Raw genomic sequence first — 20,153 nt, forward strand, 5'->3', positions numbered from 1 at the left:
TCTTATAGTTACAACAACCTTTAAATTACCTTTTAGAATTTTTTAATGTCTTTGATGTGCGTATTGGTGTAATTTTACCACACCAACAACTTCATTCCTATAGTATGTCACATTTGTTGATGAAGAGGAGATTTTTAATAATGAACTTTGTTCTATATATCTTCATTTGATTTTAGTTTATCAATTTAAAATTCTGATAAAAGTTTGATGAGAATGATGAAATGAGTTTTTAGATGGTCATCCCTTTCACAGTTACTGTTTTTCTATTATTTATGCTGGTACATCTATGAATTTTATAAGAGTTTTTTCTAGGAATAAGTGAGATTTTTGACCTATATAGAGATTAAGTTTAGTTAAGGTTAAACTTTCAACGATCATGTGTAATTTTTTATTTATTGTTTTTTCCTTTTTGTCTAAAAATTTCAGATTACTTTTCAATAAACGTATTTCAGTCAAAATAATTTCAATGTTTAGAATTAGGATTTAAGTCAACAAAGTAATAGGTTATTTTGTTCAATTACTATTTTTTTCCTTTTTGACTTCATGTCAAAGGGGGTTAAGTATTATTTTTTAAATAAAGGAGGCAAATTACTCCTTGATAGAAAACACAACGAAGCTTGAAGTTATTTAGCCTAAAATTTAATATCTATAATATCTTTGTACTCCACTTTAGAGCAACTTTTACGTACTTCATTACTTTGGAGATACATTATTCTAAAATTATGAACAATTTTGATCAAAAGTGTATCATCTTGGAGCAACGCCTTAGAGTAGGTGGTTCAGTTTTAGTGAAAGTTTCTCAAGATTGTAAATGAATTAAACATTTATGAGCAAAATTGCATCACCTTGTAAACTATTTGTATACATTGTTCAATAATGTTTATGAACAATGTTAACAACAAAGTTTGTGAAAAAATTATTATGAATCATGTGCATCAATAAAATTCTTATCAAACTTATATATATATATATATATATATATATATTAAAAAAAACAAATATAATTTAAGAAAAAGTTTATTAATCATCCAAATAAGTTTTAAAATATTTAAATTTTAAAATAAGTTCATATTCAAAGTATAATGATAAAATCAAATTTAAGCCAAAAAAGTTAAATTTAAATAATCATTTCAAATTTAATTCATTTCAGTTGACTCAATTAATTTATAAAATAAATTTGAGCAATATAAAAGTAGCTCCACTTAGCTTATTTTCCGTCCTAATTTTGAAGTGGTATAATTTTAGTACAAATAGATATTTTAGTTATTAAATTATGATAGATATAATTTTTAAAAGAGGATTTTCTGTGGTGATATATGGATAATTAGAAAGGGCTTTTCAACCTTCTGATCTAAATTGTGATGCAAGCTTAGCATCGAAAAAGTTGAGTAGGCAAAAAAGTAAAGGGAGCAGTGGAAAATATAGTTTCGAATTCGATTTACAATTAATCGAAAATAAAAATAAATCTAACCTTCAGAGGTTCATATAATTAAGTTAAACCCTCGAACCTATTGCTTGGTGTATTTGTGGTGATAAAGGTAGGATGTATTTTTAAATAATTAGGGTTCAATTTCTACGTAGGGCATAACTATGGTAATTGAATTATTAGTAAAGTTGGAGCGCCAAATGATTGTGCTTCTTGGATTTATCTAGTGGATGAAATGTGGGGACAAACCCTTTACCTCATAATTAATCAGATTGTAAGATTTGAATTACTTTAAAAAATAGTAATTTTTCAAAAGGCGCACATGAAGGATCGAAAAGCATGCTAGAAGGGGAGAGGGTGCATAACGCTCGTAGTATTTTCATATTTTTTATTAAACTCGAGTTAAATATACAGCGAAAATAACTAACAAAGCTAAAAAAAAATTTTTTTTACTTGATTTGGAGCCTTTGACGACTCTTACTCCAAGACCCGCTATCGTCAATCATTTTTGTTGGACAATTTACTACGAATTCAAAAATTACAAAATCTGAATGTGAAAGTACAATTTTTGCTTTAAATTAAATATATCGACAAATAGAAAGATCCGGTGTAGGGCGTAGTTGTCGGAGCAACGTTGCAGCGTCGTAGTCGAAGTTAGGAGTAGCATGAATCTCGTTTGATCGTATAAAAAGTTGTGTAGAAGCCAATGTTCGTGACCTTCTTATATAGGTTAATCTAAGCGCCTCTATGCCATTGAGGCGCTTGGATCAAAGTTGATATAATCCGAGCTCGTCGCATCTTATCCACTTCTAGGCGCCTTTATCCCTTTGAGGTGCCTCAGTTGCTAATGTGGCGAGCGCTGAGTGAAGCTCCTCCTAGTCGACTCTATCTCTTCCCATGCACCTCAATCCCTTTGAGGTGTCTGGATCTGACATGCGTTGACCAACAGAAAGATGCCACCTCACCTTCCTCTACCACATGCCGAGATGATAGAGGTGCTTGAATACCTTTTAGGTGTTTGTATCGACTTGAGGCGCCTAGATCGACACTTTTAGGATTTATGTTTAGCAAAAAATAGAATAATATAAAATAATATTATTTGATAGTTTCAAACTGTCCGGACTTGACTTTTAGATTTTCCATGAAATCCTAGGTCGGACTAACACATATTATTCCCTTAACGGGGAACACACCCTCACTTACTTCTCTCAGAAGAGTTTACCTTTTACCAAACACATGTTTAGGCTTTTGTTCAACATTTGATTTTGACCTCCTGAACTTTTATTAAACATTTGATCCTTAACCCACTTAGACTTCCGCCTTATGTCCATTACCCCAGGACTTTTGCCCGATGTCCTCGATTTGCTAAGTCTTCTTCCTAGTCCACTTGACCAGGACTTCGTGCCCAATCCTTGACCAGGAGTTCATGCCCAATCACTTGACCAAAACTTCTTTGCCTAGCCTCAACTAGGACTTGCCTTCACATTCAGGTAAGCTTATTAGAAAATAACATAGCTTAACTTTGAACCCTTTGTTATTATTAAAACTAGGTTCAATTAGCTGATACTTCCAACACCAACAATATCTAAGGTTTCATAATTCCTAAAAGGCGCACTGAGATTCCATTCTTACCAAAAGGCACACTTAATTTCCATTTTACCCCTCTATCAACAAGTGACTTTTTTTCCTCTCTTCTCTTTCTTTTCTTCTTTGCATGCAATATCTTTACTCTCTTTAAAAAGGTGAAAGAATAATTCACAATATACCTTCCACGCAGCTGGGGTTGAATAATTCGCAATGTACCTATCACGCATCGCAGATGGTGGGTGCATGGTAGTATATCCGGATTGGGTAAGGGTCGATCCCCAAAGTGTCATTACCTATGGTAGTCCCCGCTATGTGCCTTTCATCTGCATACCTAAATTTACCTGCTTACATATCCATAGGACCGATTCTAAAGGGCCACTAATGTGATGGTTCCATATTTTTTTACTCTCTTTAATTTAAGAGGGAAGAGAAGGATACTCTCTTCTCTTTCCTCTTTTCTTTTTCCTCTTAAATTAAATTAGGTAATCCTCTAAATTTACTTATTTTTAATTTTGAAACTTTAATAAAAAATTTAAAAATATAAAAAGGTTAAGAAACAAATATTTTTTAAAAAATATTTTAATATCTAATTATAAATAATGGAAAAAATAAATTAAATTAATAACCAAAATTAATTTTATTAATAAAAATAATAAAAAATCATTATAGTAATGATTTTTAAAAACAAGCAACACAACTTAATACATTAGCATCACTTTGATGTTGATTTTTAAAAATCAATATCATAATGGTATTGATATTTAAAAATCAACACCACAACTTAAATATTAACATGTGGTGTTGATTATTTAAAAATAATAAATAAGGGTATATTTAGACTTTAGAGCACTATAGAAATTCATAGGAATTAGAATGAGTCTAATTAGAACTCCCTAGGTCTATCAATAGTTTTGACCGAAATTCATTGATAGATCTAAGAGATTTGGAGTTTTAAAAAATTAACATGTAATGAAAGAGGGTAGTACAATGAAAGTATTTATGGGGTTCATGCCTAATTTTGATATCCCTATGATAAGTTATATATATGTGTGTCAATTGTCTTAAAGTCAAAAACTTTGAAAATCTTTTGATCGTTGTTGTTAATAACTTCAAGTTGATATCTCTAGGCACATATAGACTCCGGGACACTTTAGAAACCTGTAGCACTTGGAATGTGTCTGATCAAAGTTCTCTTGATCCATCAATGAGTTTTGATCAAAATTCATTGATGGATCTAAGAGATTTGAATTTATACAAAGTTGATATGTAATTGAAAATGGTAGTACAGTAAAGGTATTTATGGTGCCCATGCATGATTTTGACATCCTTATAATAAGTTGTGTATCAATTGTCTGCTTCTGGAGGTCATAACTTGTAACTCAAGTATCAAAATGGGATGTTTTACAGGCCAAATGGAAGCTTGTTTAGAGATCTATATTTGTTAATGGGTAAAATCTATAACAGCCTAGTTTTGAGCCTAAAAAATATCATTTAAAGAATTTTCAGAGGCTCCGAATTGTTGGTGTAATTGACCTTTTATCATGGTTGACGAAGCTTAAGTTGACTCAAGTTGGAGTTTTGATATTTGATCAATATGTAGTGTAAGACCTAGTGAGACTAGGCAGTAAAAGTCTTAGTGGGACTAGGCAAAGGGAAGTCATGGTTGGGAATTAGGAATAGAAGTACTGGCGAGGCCTATACAGTGAAAGACCTAGTTAGGACTAGGCAATAGAAGTCATAGCAGGACTAGGCGATAGAAGACCTAGTTGAGAACTAGGTAATGGAAGTCTTGGTTGAGAACTAGGCAATTGAAGTCATAGCAGGGCTAGATAGTCGAAGACCTAGTTGACAACTAGACAATAGAAGTTGTGGAAGACCTAGTTGGTAACTAGGAAAATCTAGTTGTGAATTAGGTTAAGTTTAAAGTAGGTCAGCTGGGAGCTGAACACTTGGCATGAGATGGAAATTTCAAGTGGATCACAGTTGACCGAGCACTTGGAGATCAGAAGTTCAACATGGAGTTGGTATGGAATAAGGAAGTCGTGACAAAGCTATTGGTGCAGTCAACACTAATAATCAAATTCAAGTGTTTTAATGTATGGCAAATGATTAAAACTAGTTGTTGTATTTAAGTTGTTTACCAAGTTTGTAGGATTAAAAGACTCGACACCAAGTTGAAGTCTAGTTAGGGTTGGAAGACCTAATAATTACAGCAAGCCTAGATAGTTTGATATTTGGCAGGAAGGTCAGCTGGATCTGAGGGACCTGACAATTGGCTGAAGTCCAGATGAAACATTTGACAAAAAAACCTGGTTGGTCAAGAGTTGAGTAAGTCTGCATTGGTAAGTGAGATAAGGACTGGAGAAGAGTGATCTAGTGAGGATGAGCCCTAGTGGGGCTGTATGCGTTGGTCCAACTTAGATCCATTTTAGAAGCCTAAGTTATAAGATCATAGCTAGATCTTGGTCTTGGGAAGACAAAATCTAATTCATATATCTTATTTTTAATATGCTAACTCTATTTTGCATGTTACCTTTTAATGTTTGGACTAACGTGTCTTACAAGAACAAAGTGGAAAAGTTAGCCTCGGATGGACAATGCTCGAGGTGCCTTGGAGGTTACTGGAGGCGTCTCGGATCTTACTGGAGGCGCCTCGGAGCTAAACGGAGGCACCCTGGATAGGGAGGAGACACCCTCACTTAGATAAGATTTGAAGATAAAGTTTTGCTATGGGAAGGTGTATCAAAGCATACTTAAGGTGTCTCGGAGCGCATTGAAGGTGCGTCAAAGCTAATGGAGGTGCCCTCGTGTGAATAAAGACTGAAGTCTTCGGATCAGATAAGCGCTATTGAAGGCACCTTGAAATGTTAGAGGCACCTCCAATAGTGTTTAAAAGGAGGGTTTGGCTAGGAGGTTTGATACAACTTTTCTACGCTTATTCTTGATCATTTGACTGCTCCAACTTCATACTGCTACTGTGTTGCAACGCTATTTCACCTGACTACTACAGAAGGACAAACTCCAACACTCGAGCTAACGATTTCTTCATCTTCATATCGGGTAACTTTTACTTTATAGATAATTATTTTTGCATTAGGAAGTGTAGGTCTATTACACTTTCTTTTTCTTTCTCATTGTATTAAATTTTAATTGACTAGTGAATTATCCATTAAAAGGTCTAAAAGGTCTGGGCGATGAGTCATAAAAGGCTTCGAACTAAGTAAATCATCGTATTAAGTTTTTTTCTTACTTATCTATCTTTTCCACTACACACTCACCTTTTTAAAAAGTAAAAAAAGAAACATTTTTAAAATCACGTGATTCATCCTCCTCCTCCTCATGTGCTAACGATCCTACAAGAGCAAACTTCATAAACTATAACTTTTAATGGATATCAGAACGAGGAAATTTTCATTGCAAAACAAAGCTCATTTAGAGATCCATGTTTGTAAAACTCAAGTATCAATCGAATGATGGGTTTGATCAGTTGATCGATGGCTTTAGAACAGAAGTAAATTGATTCGATTATTCGACTCAATTGATGATATCAACCGATTGATGGTTGATATCAGTCGATTGATGGCTTCAAAAATTGAACAGACGCTAGTCAGATTTGCTTGTTTGTATTTGATTGATGGCATCAGTCAACTAATGGTTTAAATCAGTCGATTGATGCCGTTCAGAGTTGAACAGAAGTGAGTCAGATATGCTTGTTCGATTCAACTGAGTAGATCAGTCTAATGATGGTTTACAGTAGTCAACTGATGTTCGAATAATCTACAAATTAGATAGATTTTAGAAAGTTCAAAAGTGATACCACTTGTTAGGACCAAAAGAATTAACATATATTCACAATAGTATGATATTGCTCACTTTGAGGCTAAGCCCTCATGAATTTATTTTTGGATTCTATTTAAAAGACCTCATACCAAAAAGATATCATTTATCTTTTACACACATAAGCTTTTTCATGTATTTCTAATATGAGACTTTAATTGACTTGGTCTGGGCCTCCCATAAGCATTCAGTGACTCTTGACCCACTTTAGGCCTCACCGCAAGTATCCGATCACTTTTAACATGATCTAGACTTTCCTTGAAGCATCCAATCATTCTTGACCTTCTCTGGACCTCCTCTAAACTTCATTCAAGGGCACCCCACCCCACATAACATCAGGTTTGGACCATGACTTTGACTCATGCTTCTTCCGGTGGTTAGTTCAGTGAAGAGAAACCTTGCTCTAATATTATTTGTTAAGGACAAAAGAATTCACATATCACCATAATGGTATAATGTTATTCACTTTGGTCCTATACCCTAATGAATTTATTTTTAGTTCTACCCAAAAGATCTCATAACAAATAAACCTCCTATTCCTTGAACTTTGTGCCTCGAGTTTCCTCATCTTTAGGTATTTATCTACCCTTGCATCTGATATCATGATCTCCTCGAGTTTCACCTTTTGCCAAGAATCTAGTGCTCGACCTTCTTAGAATTCTTTTGTCTTGCATTCAGTCTTCTGCCCTGTATGGACTTTTTCTTGCCAAGAATCTGGCCATCGACTTTCTTAGATTTCTCTTACCTTGTCTCTGATCTTCTAACTTACAAGGAATTTTGCTTGTTAAGAATATGGTCATCAACCTTCTTGAACTGCTCTTATTCTGTAAACTTGTAACTTATGTTAGATCCAACGTATTAATATAAACTTAAATAATTGTCAATCTTTGAAACTTCTCATCCATGGCAAGATTACACCAATAGTTCAATGGTCAAATACCATATTAATCAACTAATGTGTAAGATCAGTCGATTGATAGACAGAAATCAACCCTAACCTAAAGGCTTTAAAGAAGGGATTTTAAGGAGTTTTCACAACTAGTTCTTGGAGGGTTTTGAAGTAAAGTGCTACTACATTTTTGGGCCAACGAGAGGCATTTCCAACCAATAAGAGATCAAGCAAAGGCTTTGATTGTAAAGTTATTTTTTATTTCATTTGTCTTTGCATTCTTGTTTCTTGTTATATTCTTGTGCTCAAGCTTATAAGGGGTTTCTCCGTCTCTGAAAGGTTTTTGAGAAGGAGGAAGTTCTTAATGGAAATTGTAAACGAGGAGTGGACCCTTGGATTAATAGCCTTAAGGAGGCGAATACCAAGTAAACCAATGTATTGTGCATGTGGAGTTGAGATTAAAGAAAGGTTTCCTCTGCGTATTCAACGACAAACACAAATCATCGAAGAGAAGCGATCAAAGCTATTCACCCCCCTTAGCTCGCATCAGTCCTGACACGAATAATTTTGTCATTGTTTTAACATTTGACAGATACACATAAATTATCATAGGGATTTCAGAACTATACATGGACACCATAAATGCCTTGATTGCATTACCTCTTCCATTATGTGTCAACTTTTTAAAAATCCAAATATTCTAGGTCCATTAATACGTTTAGGTCAAAAATTATTGATGGACCCAAAAAGTTCTAATTAGACTCATTCCAAGTGTTACAGATTTCTAAAGTGCCCCGAAGTCTATGTGCACCCAAATATATCAGCTTGAGTCATTAACAGTAGTGATCATAAGGTTTTCAAATTTTATGATTTTTAAGACAATTAACACATATGCGTAACTTATTATAGGGATGTCAGAACTAGACATGAACGCTATAAATACCTAACTACAAGACCCTCTTCTATTACATGTTAATTTTTCAAAAATCTAAATATCTTAGGTACATTAATAAATATCGATCAAAATCCATTGATAGACCTAGAGAGCCTTGATTAGATTCATTCCAAGTGCTACAAGTTTTTGAATTGCATCGTAATCTATATATGTCCAAAAATATCATCTTGAAGTCAGTAATAGCTATGATCAAAAGATTTTTAAAGTTTATGACTTTTAAGCAATTAATGCATACACATAACTTATCATAAAAATTAATGTCATTGTAAAATACCAGAAAAATGGCAAATAATGATAAGAGAATTTTTCAAAATTTTTAGAAATTTTATGAAAATTTTTCGGAGCTTGTATGGACGAATTTACGGGGATAAATATTGGGTCCCGGGAAAGCCTGTTTAGGCTATCCCATTTTTAACGAGGAAAAGTTTTCTTTTCCTTTTTATGTTTATTTGTCTTTCTTTTCTTCCCTCCTGTGTGCGTGCAAAGCCATTTTCCCCGACGCCGTGCCCTAACCTCCTCTGCGCCGAAATTGTCGTCTCCTCTTCTCCTTTTCTTCCGTGATCCCCTCTCTTCTGATTCCTTTTCCCTTCTTCCTCTTCCCTCGATCGCGCCACGACTCCTCCGCCCGAAGCGAGGTCACCCGATAGACGCCGACGCCACAGCCGTTTCTCCTCAGCCCTAGCGCCGACTATGTCCTTCTTCTTCCTCTTCTCTGTGAAGCCGAGCCCTAGTTCTTCCCATGCGTGCCAATGCAGAGTGTGAGTTTTCTTGTCCCCTCTATTCTCAGCGTTCCACCGCCATGCCCTAGATTTGGTTTCTCACCGCCGCGTCTCTGCTCGGGTTGGTTTCGGACAGGAGCAAGGAGCAAGGAGCCGAGGACCTCTTCCCGATCCAAGCCGCCATCTTCGATCTGTCGACGATAGTAGGCTATGGTTTCTGTCGGCATCCAGATTGGAGACATTGCCGGCAGAGATTTGGCTGCTAATCCTTAGAGAGGAAGGGATATTTGGCACAGAAATGGGGTATGTATGGTTCGTATCAGATTTTATGCTTGTCTGGTCAGTATAACGTCGGTTAATACTGATTATGGGTGATTCACGGTTCCGATGATCCAGTTTCAGTGGTGAACTCCTTGGGTCGTATTCCACCAGCAGTAACAAGGCTATGAATTGAGGTAAGGTTTAGGGTTTTGATCTTCGTTGTAGATGATTGCTAGTTGTGTTAGCAATAATTGTTAACTTAGGTTTAGAATTAATCTAATGGTGTAATTAGGGTTAATGAAGCTAACCCTAGATGATCGGTGGATTAGGAATTTGTTTAGCTATTTGTTTATAATTAACTTAGCTAAACTGTATGATTTACTACAGGACTTTGATGCGAGACGAGTATCTCGACGTCGGAATTGGACTGGATTGGATCCTGTCTTTTGGAGGCGGGTACTTTGACTTTATGTCATTTGATATGCATAGTAATGTTTTTAACAAATAGCAACGATTGTGTTTTTCTTATCTTCTTCGGTTGATCACTAACCGATCTGTTACATGTTTGTTTGCTTATTTATTATGCACATCATGTTAGTACTTCTGATTATACATGCTTATAGGGGTAGTGACACAATCTTGTTATATATTATCTTCAGGACATAGGGTTTTTGATACCTTATCTAATCTGTATACTTTTGATTTGATTCATTGTCCTATGGTACACATTTTATATTTATATATGGATATTGCTATGTTGTTCAGGATATTGCCATGTTTAGTGTCATGCATCATCTCGTATGATTGCATGCTGTGTGATAGTCTGCTCCATTATTGTCGAGCACATCGCCAGTTACATGTATCTGTACACACCACCACTCATGGGTTAGTGGTATATCAGACAGGTGTATGGTAGTTCTGCTTTTTGGCTCCGTTGGTCTGGTGACTCAGTGTGGTAGCCGGCAGATAGTTCTGCTCTGTTTGGCTTCGCTGGTTTAGTGTAGCAGCGTGGTAACCGGCAGGTGGTTGGACTTTGTTTGGCTCCATTGGTCCGCTCATGGGTAGTGTGACGCAGTATGGTAGCCAGCAGAGATTCCTCCCCGACATTGTGTACCGGGAGATGAGAGCATTGAGCTCCCCCATTTATGATTTGGGGTAGGAGGATAGGTGTACTCCGACAGCATCCCGTCCACTCGGTCACTTATCAGGAGCAGTGATGACAGAGTGCATGGTTGTCACAGCCCTACCCACTCGATCTCACTATTGTGTGTGAGATGGCTGACTGGCGTCAGGGGTGACCATGACATTGGCATCACATGCATGATGCATTTATTGCTTGTGTTTGCTGCATTTACTTGCTGCATTTATATGGATGCATATGATTGACATGCATACAGGATTTTGATACTTCTCGGTCTGACGACCCTGTTATACTTATACCCTGGTCCTGGTTAGTATAGTTTTCTTCTGCTTACCTCAGTTGCATTTATCCTTCTTATATCAGGAGACTGTACGCATGATTAGTGCTGGTTGTTATTTTCTTTATTATGCATATCAGTTGTTACCCGCTGAGTGATGGACTCACACCCTCCTCTGTTGCTATTTTCAGGTTGATGTTGTCTGGAGAGTTCCAGTCGCTAGTCCCCTGTAGTCCACGAGGACATTTGTTGGTCTTTTGGTTCTTCTTTATTAGACTGTGTTTAGACTTATTCTGCTTTTGACATCTGGACTTGTATTAGTTTACTTTATGGATATTGTCTATGAGTTTTATTTGGATTTATTTTACTACATGCCTGCTTAGATGGCAGAAGAGTTGAGTTGATTTTATCGTCGGATTTGAGCTTTATGGGTGTAGTGGAGTAGGACATCGATTTTGTGCTTTATGGGTGTAGTTGAGTAGGGTTGTTTTTGAGTCCTCTTTATCACTGTTCTAGTTTATTAACTATTAACTGCATGGGTGATTGCCTTATATTATTTTTATTGTTCCGGCCGTGTTGGCCGAGGTATATGTGGCCTAGAGGGCATTGTAGATAGTTTCAGATTGTCAGCCGTACAGGGGAGATGCTGCCGAAATTTCTTCGGACAGGGACTCCCCCGGGGCATGATAATTAATTTGGTATCAGAGTCAGGTTGGCGATACTTGTTTGTATATTGTGTTACAGATTTCGAGATTTATCTGATACCAATTTATTGGTATTGGTATCAGAGCGGGTTACGATACCTGCTTTTGGTGTTCTAGATTTTGGGTTAACCCAAGGTTATTAGTTAACTTGGGTACTTATTTTCGGATTCAGTATGAATTTCCGTCGATTTTCTCGTTCGAAATTTTTGAGGTCAATTTGGGGACTGGACAGCGACGGAATATCTCCAGACGGCAAATAGGTATGATATGCTATCTTATAGTTGATATTTGTAGTAATATCTATGATACAACTTAACAGATAGGAGGAGATCTACTCTCGCAGCTGCGTCGAGACGTGGTGCTGGACGGCCACGTACGAGTACCTTGGGATCTCTGGACTTGCCAGAGATGCCTACTGGTGTTGAGCCTGCCAGTCAGGGACAGACTCAGGATACTGCGGGCGCATCGGGGTCTCATACCCCGATGACTTTTTTTTAGAGGTGCCTACCTCGGCTGCACCCGTCGTACCCACCTCTACCGGATCTATGGTATCACCACTGGCACCACCGGCGTACCCGGTGCCACCGTCACCTGGACCTACAGTGTACCCGACACCAGCGACACCGGCACCACCGATAAATTTACTATGGTTAGATCGGTCAATAGAAGACTGATTTACGCTTGTCGACTTGGGTAGTCGTAAATCGATTTACCTTAGTTGCTTGTGGATGATTAATGTACGCTTGTTAGATTTAGATAGTCGATGACCGATTCATTTTTGGGTTGGTCCGATCAGCAGAGGATCGACTTACTCTAATTATAGAGTGCTGATCTTTGGGGTTATTCGTGCTTAGTTGGATATTTTGAGCACATGTGAGTACAAGGCTTGTACCGACATGGAAAGGACTAGAATAACCGTATAGCATTGTCGGCTCGACTAGTTTTAGAGGATCGATGTATCCTATTTCATGAAGACTTTGACCATGGACTGTATGTACCGGGTTGGATAACTTAGAAGGTAGCATAAGGAATGTCAGGTTGATTAGGTTAAATATGCTGATTATGTATATCTATGTGGTGTGTACATATGATTATTATGTGTTGTAGGAGTTCTATGATAGACGGTCTAATTACATGTAGTGGGTGTATACTTGTCCAGTTATGATTATTGTGGGTGTCTAGTAGATTATACCCTAGTGGTTAGGCATACGTGTCTGATTGATTTATTGGAGCTATTTTGTCGATTTAATCTATGTTGTGGAATGTGCACATGTGTTTGAGTGTTTATTTGGAGGTATCTTATCGATTTAATCTGAGTTGTGATATGTGCAGATGTGTTCGGTGTAATATTTAAGGTATCTTGTTGATTATATTAGTTCTGTGTGTACACTCATGTCTATTATGATTTGTTGGAAGTATTATGTTGATTATTCTCTTGGCATAGGTGTATATATATGTTAGGTGAATGTTGTTTGAGGTGTATTGTCGATTATACCTACGTCGATATATGCACACGAGTTCGGAATGTATTTTTGGAGAATGTATTTTTGGAGGTATCACGTTGATTTATATCTGTGTTATGAGTATGTTTGGTGTGTACTAATTGGAAGATTATGTCAATCATACCTATGTTGTGTGTGCACATATACCAGGTGTATTGTGGGTAGCATTATGATGATTCTACCTATGTTGAGTGTTTACAATATGTCATTTGTAGTATTGCTCTGTCAACTAATTCTACTATTAGTGGGTGACCCACTACGATGTTGATAGAGTTGACGATGGATTTGATATGCTTACTGGATTGTGATATCCTTGGCTGCCACAGTGATATGTGATAGAGTGATCTCGTGCAGTCTCTAGTTGGATAGTTAGGTGTCTTGGTCACTTATGAGATGTTTGTGGTGGAGCGTTGCTCCCACATATTTTAGATTGGTTGTGGTGGAGCGTTGCTCCCACATATTGAGGATTTCTTGTGGTGGAGCATTGCTCCCACATATTGAGGATTTCTTGTGGTAGAGCGTTGCTCCCACATATGTGGTATTTTCTGTGATGGAGCGTTGCTCTCACACTGGTGGATCTATTCTTTGGTGATTTATATTGTTGGTAATTAGATTTCAGAGTTATTGTCAGAGATCTTATGGTTAGGAATGTCTTTAGTACAGACATTGTGAGTTCTTGATTTTACCATTAGAGCTTGCGGAGCTTTAGATGTTTACAGGAGACTCGCAACTTCCTTGGTCTTGCTCGATATTACAGACGGTTCATCAAGGGGTTTTTCCCTCATAGTCATGTCACTGACACACCTGACTAGGAAAGACGTGAAGTTTACGTGGTCCGAGGACTACGAGACCAGCTTCCAGGAGTTGAAGAGGAGATTAGTGTCGGTTCCAGTTTTGGTTTTACCTTCTGGAGAGGACGGATTTGTACTCTACACTGACACATCTCTTCAGGGGTTGGGCGCTGTTCTGATGCAGCACGACAGGGTAGTCTCCTATGCTTCTCGACAGTTAAAGGAGCATGAGAAGAACTATCCAGTTCATGACCTGGAGCTAGCCGCCATCATCTATGCTTTAAAGATTTGGTGACATCACTACAAGAAATTATAGATTTAACCACACCAAATAGACAACAGTTTTTTGAGAAACTGTTGTCTTTTTGTCATTTAACAACAGTTTTATTGAAAACTGTTGTTGTTGGTCGTGTTTTTTAAAAAAAGACAACAATGTTTAAAAAACCGTTGTCTTTGACATACATAAGACAACGATTTTTTAAAATTGTTGTCTATGAGATATCTTTATTTGGCATACGACAACAGTTTTAATCAACCGTTGTCTATTACCGTTGCTTACATTTTAATGTGCATATTTTAATTTGATGTCTAAAACTATGTTGTCTTTAAAAATTATTTTATAAAAAAAATAGTCAAACATAGTTATTTGCCTATTTTCATTGATGAAGTGAAATTTATATCCCTTAATGTTTATCTCTAAGATAAAATTTGTGGTTTATTTTAAGATGGATGGATTTATTCAAATAGTAAAAATAAAATTACAATTTTGTACGAACTATATTTTGCAACAACTATTCTAAAGCGGAGGTTATACGCATTGCGCGAGCGCAAACCCTAATCGCGCTCTGCGGCACAGTGCCCGGGTACTGGTTCACGGTGTCACTGATCGACATCATCGGCCGGTTCACGATCCAAGTCCTAGGGTTCGGAATGATGACGGCGTTCATGCTGGGGCTGGCAGTGCCGTAGCACTACTGGACAACGCCTGGGAACCACATTGGCTTCGTGGTGATGTACGCCTTCACCTTCTTCTTCGCCAACTTCGGGCCGAACAGCACGACGTTCATCGTGCCGGCGGAGGTCTTCCCGGCGCAGACCTCCGCGGCTGAGGTCGACATGCCACGGGATATCGGCAGCGACAGGGAAGATGGGGGCGATCGTGGGGGCCTTCGGGTTCCTGTACCTGGCGTAGAACCCGGACCCAGCGAAGGCGGACCGAGGCTACCCTGCCGGGATCGGGGTGAGGAATGCCCTCTTCTTGCTTGCCGTGTGCAATCTTCTAGGGCTAGCGTGCACCTTCCTGGTGCCGGAGTCGAAGGGAAGGTCGCTCGAGGAAATGACCGGCGAGAACGAGGCGACAGTGGACGATGATCACAAAAGTTGGTATGGAGGGCTTCGGCGACATCACAAAAGTTGGGAACTGGCTGCACCGGATCGCTATCTACCGTGCCATCGACCGTAAAGGTGCATATGTCTCCGATGCCAGCGCCTCGTCCAGAAACCTAGGTCACAAATTTTTGGGCATCGCCCTCCATGATCACCCCTCGGTCGACTTCTTCGTCATCCCACTCCCACGCCACTTGACCGTTCTCGAGGCCGACGCAAACATCCAAATCCTCATGAGCCAACTCGGATCGTTCAAGCATTCGAGTGTCAGATACTTCCAGGTCTTTGTTCAAATCTTTCCATTTCTTACATTTTTTTTCCCCCACTCCTGTTACGCTCAGAGTTCTATTAACTTGCAGCAAGAAGTATACATTTCCTTTTAACCGACAAAAGTTTACAATTCTTCATATTCTTTTTAATGCTTCTCCCCATCTGGATTGTGCAAGCAATGATGGAGAGTGACTGAATGCGTTTCATGGAAATTGGTCGTTTGGTATGATGTCGGATGCAAAGCATTTCGGTTGCATCCAAGAATTTGCTCATTTTTTTCTTCTTTTTGATGCATCTTTCGCCCCTTTCTTTACATTTTTCAATTCTACTTGCTCCTTTATCATTCCACCAGGTTCGTCTTCCTGCTGTAACGATCACAAGATTGGGTATTCTATCCTTATTTTCGTTACTGATTGTTTAAGGGTCAGTGTGAAGTTCAAGGTCTAGTCTTGGAAGGATTGTTTTCCTGCACTTTTAGGTGTTCGACCAAATCGGTTGATTTCTTACCTTTTATAATGCTTCTCTTCATTCTTATGCTTCTACTGCTGGTTTGTGTGAGCTGATAAGAGATGGAATGCCTTAAAGAAATTGATGTCTAATAGAAAGAGATTTCCATTGCTCCCGACATTGTATCCAAGAATCTGCTGCCTTTTTTTGCTTTTTTTTTTAAAATTCTTTTTTGCCTTATTCTTTATGTTCTCAACTTCACTTGTTCATTTATCATTCCACAAGACATGGCTTTCTTCTGTAGTGCTCATCAAACAGGTTATTCCATCCGAATTTTTCAAGCCTACATACACTTCATCACAACAATAGTTCACTTACTTTGAAATATATTTTAAGAATTCATCCATCTATTTAACTGTATGAGAAGTTTAATTTAGAGTATATCACAATGAATAAAATAACAAACCTTGTTAGCCAGTTTTTGTTATATACTTTGCAAACTCTAAAGCTAGACTTGTTGTTGTTGAATGACAATCTGGACGATTCAATTAATTATCACAATTCACAAGAAGGGTCTGGTTCTTCAAGGACATGCTATGCATAAAAAAGCGGTAAAAATATCTATTGGTGTTTGCTGATAATAATATTCAAGTGATATGTTCTTGTGGCGATATATGATGTCTTTAGAATAGCTTACTATGGGAACAAAATTTACTTATTGTATCATAAGTGTGCATTTCTTTAATTTTCACTATATCTATGTGAACTTGCTAAATAAGTATTATGACATATTAATTTGTCATTTTGACATTCGAATATTCTGTAACTATTATTATCAATTTTGTGACTTTTATATTTACATGTGGAACTTGTTTAATAATTATGTTGAACTTTATGCTTAGTCTTAATTCTTAACTCCTATGTTTTGTGGTATATATTCACTTATATTAAGGGATTTGCAGGGATTGCAGCTGCTCATGCACTGAAAAATGCAGCTTTTCAGGTGTTATGTCGATATAAATTAACAGTTTTTTCAGTTGCCTTTACATATTAGATTCTAAGTTCTGATATGAATGCAGTGTGTGAAGTGGCTGCGTAAATTTGTATCACATGGAAGTTTATTTTTTATTCCTTAGGTTGTGCTTTTAGAATCTCGGGATAGAATTGGTGGTCGAGTTCACACTAACTACTGATTTGGTTTTCCTATTGACATGGGAGCAGCCTGGTATGCTTCTTTTTTTTGTGTTTTTGTTTTCATTCCTTCTGAAGAGGATTGTGGCCAGCCTTCAAAATTTCAGTGACTAGAAGTTTTAATTTGGACACTTCAGGTTGCATGGTGTCTGCAACGAGAATCCATTGGCATCTTGGATTGGAAGACTTGGTCTACCAATTTATCGAACTTCTGGTGACAATTCTGTCTTGTATGATCATGACTTGGAGAGGTAATGGTTAATTGAATAACTAACATATATCACTGATCATGGAGACTATAATCTTATGGAGACAAATTTATTTCTATTTTTCAGCTACGCACTCTTTGATGGTGATGGACATCAAGTGCCTCAAGATCTAGTGGAAAAAATTGGTCAGGTGTTTGAAACCATCCTGGAAGAGGCAAGTTCTTTATTAACCTTATATCTGCAGTGCTGATAACTTGGAAATATTTCTCTTGTGAAATGACTGTTCAACGTTTACAGGCTAACAAACTCAGGTATGAAACAAATGAAGACATGTCTATAGCACAGGCTATTAAGCTAGTCATGGAGAGGCATTCAATATGATGCATTATTAATGAATTAAGTCTACTTTACGAGATTTCAGATTTTTTTTTATCATTCATAGGCATTTAGTTTAGATCAAGTGACATTTCTTTATCTTCTTCTTACAGGTGGAGTTTGAAGGATTAGGAGAATTAAGAAGCAAGGATGAAGAAGATGAAGGATTAGGAGAATTAAGAAGCAAGGATGAAGAAGATGAAGGCATTTAGTTTATCTTCTTTCTTTATCTACTTGGTCCGCTTCGATCCAAGTACGATGCAAACATGGCAAGGATGAAGAAGATGAAGGATTAGGAGAATTAAGAAGCAGTGTTTTGTTACTCTTCTAGTGTTGTACATGGTAAAAGTAGTTCAAATGCTCCAACTCTTCAAAACTAGATATCAAGATTAGGATGTTGTGTTACTCTTCTAGGATTAGGATGTTGTGTTGTTCTACCTTTGTTTTAATAGTGTCGTTGTCATTTTGTTGGTTGCTTTTGAAATTTCTTCGGAATGTTGTAAATATTATTTTCGAATGTTAGAAAATTATATGTTAAATTTTATTTACAAATTTAGTATTTTGAATGATTTATAATACTAGAAAATTGTATAATAAATTTTAATATTTTTTTTTTATTTTTTATCAAAAAAAGACAACGGTTTTTCACTGTTGTCGTAAATAGTTTAAAACTGTTGTTGAAGACCCTGTTATTAAAGGTAGACGCTCAAAGACAACGGTGAAAAACTGTTGTCTTTGAAGGAAAAGACAATAGTTTTTCACCGTTGTAAAAACTGTTGTCTTTGTCTTCAAAGACAACGGTTAAAAACCGTTGTCTTTGAGTACCCCCTTTAACAACACAGCCTTTAACAACAGTCCGAAAGGGGCTACGACAACGGTGAAAAACCGTTGTTGTAAGGCTTTTTTCTTGTAGTGCATCATTTATACGACATTACATTTGAGATTCTCACTGATCATAAGAGTCTCAAATATATTTTTACCCAGAAGGAGATTAATCTCTGACAGAGGAGATGGATGGAGTTCCTGAAGGATTACGATTGTACCATTAGCTACCACCCGGGAAAAGCTAATGTGGTTGCCGATGCACTCAGCAGGAAGTCCAGAGCGACTTTGGCTTGCCACCGGACTTCAGCCACAGACTTGATTCAGGGTTTCTCTGAGTTAGACCTTGAGGAGCAGGGGCAAACAGAGCAGGGTCTTCTGGTTACCATGGTTGCTCAGTCGTCGATCAGGACGAGGATCCGAGAGGCTCAGGCTGGTGATCAACATTTGCATTTTATTAGCAGCCAGATAGCTTCCGGGCAGCAGACCGAGTTCACACGAGATGAGGAGGGTATTATATACTTCCAAGGTAGATTATGCGTACCTTAGTCTCACCCGGTCTTACAAGAACTACTTTAGAAGGCTCAACACTCTCGATTTGCGATCCATCTAGGCGGAACCCGCATGTATCGAGATTTGAGGCGTTCCTACTGGTGGAATGGTATGAAGAAAGACATTGCGAAATTTGTAGCTAGATGTCTTGTCTGTCAGCAGGTGAAGGCTGAACATCAGAGACTTGCTGGTTTACTTCAGCGGATTCCTATTCCTGAGTGAAAATGGGAACACATTACTATGGACTTTGTGGTGGGTTTACCGAGGTCACGATTAAGCCATGACGCGATTTGGGTAATCATTGATCGATTAACCAAATCCGCGCACTTCTTAGCGATCCGGAGGACTGATCCCCTAAATCGATTGGAAGATCTGTACTGCTGGGAGATCATCAGATTACATAGTGTCCCTTTAAGTATTATTTCGGATAGATACCCCCGGTTCACGTCTCAATTCTGGCAGAGTCTGCAGCAGGCCTTGGGCACTCAGCTTCTTTTAGTACAACTTTCCATCCGCAGACAGATGGATAGTCAGAGCAGACCATTCAGACTCTAGAGGACTTGCTGAGATCGTGTGTATTGGATTTCGGAGGCAATTAGGAGGACCATTTGCCATTGGTAGAGTTTGTCTACAACAACAGCTTTCATTCGGCTATCCAGATGGCATCGTTTGAAGCGTTGTATGGTAGGCCTTGTCGAACACCCACTCTCTGGGATGAGGTTGGGTAGGCCCAGCTGTTGGGACCTCATAGAGCTCAGCATGAGGCAGAGTTGGTCTGTACTATCAGACAGAGGATGTCAGAGGCGCAGAAC

General features: G+C 37.8%; 1 long non-coding RNA gene and 1 pseudogene across 1 annotated transcript; both read left to right on the top strand.

Moving 5' to 3' along the window:
- The window catches only part of LOC121972281, a 30,340-nt pseudogene extending 14,789 nt beyond the window's left edge, over window positions 1-15,551 (top strand).
- A 1,846-nt stretch (window positions 15,552-17,397) lies between these two features.
- LOC121973182 lies at window positions 17,398-17,775 on the top strand. Its single transcript, XR_006109408.1, has 3 exons — window positions 17,398-17,417; window positions 17,521-17,634; window positions 17,719-17,775. It is a non-coding gene; the product is annotated as an uncharacterized LOC121973182 (long non-coding RNA).
- Window positions 17,776-20,153: the final 2,378 nt, after the last annotated feature.

This window comes from Zingiber officinale, chromosome 4A (assembly GCF_018446385.1).
Source record: "Zingiber officinale cultivar Zhangliang chromosome 4A, Zo_v1.1, whole genome shotgun sequence".
Lineage (NCBI taxonomy): Eukaryota > Viridiplantae > Streptophyta > Magnoliopsida > Zingiberales > Zingiberaceae > Zingiber > Zingiber officinale.